Source organism: Elephantulus edwardii, unplaced genomic scaffold, assembly GCF_000299155.1.
Source record: "Elephantulus edwardii isolate Elephantulus edwardi_28Jun2011 unplaced genomic scaffold, EleEdw1.0 scaffold00031, whole genome shotgun sequence".
NCBI classification, from domain to species: domain Eukaryota; kingdom Metazoa; phylum Chordata; class Mammalia; order Macroscelidea; family Macroscelididae; genus Elephantulus; species Elephantulus edwardii.
In genome coordinates, this window is record NW_006399781.1 from 13,796,587 (window position 1) to 13,800,067 (window position 3,481).

Consider the following 3,481-nt stretch of genomic DNA (forward strand, 5'->3'; position numbering starts at 1 on the left):
CTTACTTAAGAACTAGTATATTAACTGTTTGAACCACCTAGACGTTCCCTTTTAGATGATAATTCTTTCTAAAGTGAAGACTCCACTGAGGGCGTGGTTGGTAAGGTAAGGCAATCCCCTCTGGTTTTCTTAAGCCTGACTTGCTCTACTCTACACTCATCTTGGCCTCACCTTGAGCTCACTGGGGCTGACATAGATGGAGGTCAGGTCTAACCTTTAGCCTTTCTGCCATCAGCACTGCTAGACAGAGAAGGTGATGGCCCCAGAGTAATAAAAGGTCATGGGCCAAATGAGAAATACTTCTGTGTCAAAGGAAATCAAAGAAGATTGCAGATTCTATAGGAAACAGAGCTATTAGAACGTATGGATCAAAAATTGAAAACAAAATATGCTTATTTTACAAATAAGGGAGTCCCAATATTGTAGAGTGTTACTTCTCAGGCTGTTAATTGAAAGATCAGTGGTTTGAATTCACTAGGTGTTTCATGGAAACAGTGTGGGAAGCAGATAGGCAGTCTTCTTTCATGACGATTTGCAGCTTTGGAAGTAAGGAGTCCCTGCAATACACCTGGGAGCTCTGGTAACCTTGTGATAAGGAGCTGTGCTGCCAACCCAAAGGAACTCAGTTCAAATCCACCGGGTGCTTTGTGGGAAAAGCCAGACAATCTCCTCCTGTGCAATCTACTGCCTCTGAAAACCGGCTCAGCCATGAGTCAGTTTTCACTGAAAGGTACACAAGAACAACAACGACATGACTCAACAGCAATGGGTAAATAGCAATTAAAAAAAAAAATCAAAAGAAAGAACTATAGAAAGAAACTCAAACTGAGTAGGCTCTGACTTGTTATAACCACCCACACGGTTTCCAATGTTATGTGAGTCGTAAAGAGAGTAGACTGCTCACTGTTCTCCCTGGGAGCTAATAATGGTGGGTTTGAACTGCCAAAAATGGGTCGCTTTCGGGGTAACTTCACAACTCACTACACACTACACCACTAGACATCCCCAACATTAAAAAAAATCCAGTAGAAGTGTTAAGTAGAAGAAATATAATAGCAGAGATATTGAATGCAATAGGTGGTGTAAGTAGTAGAATGGATTTCACTGAAGATTGTGTTAGTGAACTAGGAGGTCAGATTGAGGAGTTCTCTGTAACCCTAAATTAGGTTAAAAATAGAAAATACAAAAGTTAACACATGAAAGACAAAAGTAGTCCCAAGAAAAACTAAAATTGGAGAGAAGAATATATTTAAAGAAATAATGGAGTTAATTTCCCCACAATTAAAAGAAATAAAAGACTTCAGAATTCAGAATAAAAGGGCCCAGGGAGTAAAAGAGGAGAGAGAATGAGAAATCATACTTTGAAACACAAATGATACTGAAATTTAAGAATATCAAAAGCAAGAGAGCAAATTTGTAAATGTTTTTTTGGAGGGTTACCTATAAAGCAACAAGAATCATGTTGATATCAGATTTTTAACAGCATGACAGTATAAAAGAAGATAATAAAACTCAGGAGTTTCAAATTTTGAAAGTAAAGAATTCATACCCATCTAAACTTCATTGAAATGCTAAGGCATGATAAAAATACTCTAGGATATTCAGTGTCTCCCACCGTTTGGTGCTCAGACTCCCATGTTAACGTTTTCCAGTAACATTTAAATAAGACAGAAACAAATCTAAAAGAAAACGCAAGAGATATGTGAGGTCAAGGCGATCAAACATCTTAATAAAGTTTCAGTGTCAGTTTAGGAAAAAGAAATAAGTCTGATTTAAAGATAAAATATGTCCATAAAGCCAAGACTTAAAAATCAAGACTAAGTCTACTTGGTGCGGCAGGAGGTCACAAGAGACATTTTACCCACCTCTACTACTGCCCTCATGTCAGTTTTGACTCATGGTGACCCTTCACTGAGTTTCCATTCTCTTCCCATGTGATTTACTGCCTCTGAAAACCAGCTGGAAGGTCAGCTATGGGTTGGTCCTGACTCTATGACCCACAACAGCCACATCTTTATGGGAGGAGATGGCTTCATCTTTCTCCCATAGAGTGACACTGACCCTTCTGTTAGCAGCCCAAAGTATCACTCACTAGGCCACCAGGGCTTCTTACAAGAGACATGTTCTCTCTCCCTGCCTTCCATCCAGTTCTGATTCATAGTGACCCTCCAATCCCTTTTCCAGGCTATACATAAATTGTAATGAGAGGGGACTGTCCAGTTTTCTCCCCCCAGAGCTGCTGGTGGATTAAAAATGTGAGGGGGTAAAAAGAAGTCTTTGGATTAGCAGGGCGACTTGCTAGGGACTATGCCTCCCTACAGAAACATTCTCACTCATTGCCATGGAGTCAGAACTCACTCATAGCTGACTCTCCAGGGGGTCTCCAAGATAAGACATGACATAGGAGGGGATGACTCATCTTTCTCTCCCAGAATCACTGGTGGGCTTGAATCTCCGACAGACAAGGCCACCAGAGCTCCCTACAGAGGCAATGCCATGGTTAAGTATCATTGAGTCTGCACTGGCTTGTAACCAGTCCTCCAGTAGGTTTTCATAATGCAATAAATTGCACAGAGGTTGATTGCTCATCTGTCTTTTGCAGAGCAGCTGGTGAATTTGCACTGTGAACTTTAGAGTTAGCAGTGAAACTCCTTATCGTTAAGTCTTGGTGGGAGTAGATTAGACAATAAAGCATATTAAGGAATTGGTGTAGGGAGCTCTGGTGGCCTAGTGGTAAGACCTGAACTGCCAATGCAAAGGCAAGAAGTTCGAGTCCACAAGCTGCTTTGCCTGAGGAAAGATGGACAAGCTCCTCCTGTGTGACTTACTGTCTATGAAAAACTACTGGCAGATCAGTCATGAATCAGGTCTGATTCAACAGCACGTAGCAACAAGGCACTGGTGGAGGAAGTTAAGTGTCGGGAGTTAGGGTACTCAGTGGTAGGAAAAAGAAGAGACATCGCCCCTCTATGAAGTTAACAGCTTGGAAAACTTGATGGAGAGCCACAGTGACTTGAAATAAGCCTCACTTATTGTAGTGGGTTTAATTTTGGTCTTCTGCAAGAAAAATGTAGCTAATAAATTCTAAGAATTGAAGAGGATAAAAATGAACAGAGCATAAGAAACTTTTGAACTAACTCACCATGTAAAAATAAAATCCAGGTATTTATTACTCACAAGACAAATTCTGAAGCAGAGCACATGCAAAGAATGAAAGAGGGGGTCTGGAAGGTAGAAATGATTGGTTAAGTGTACGAAGAAAAGAAAGCTGATGTTTATATATTATCAAATAATATAGAGATTACTGCCTCTATACAAAATGCACAAAGAGCTCAACGAAGGAAAATTACAGAGCTATGCCACTCATGACTATAATGTACAATTCTAAAAAAAAGGTTGTAGAAAATAAAATCCACTAAAAATAAAAGATCATAGACCACATTGGGCTTACTCCAGGCATATGGTATTAGTCTCAATATTA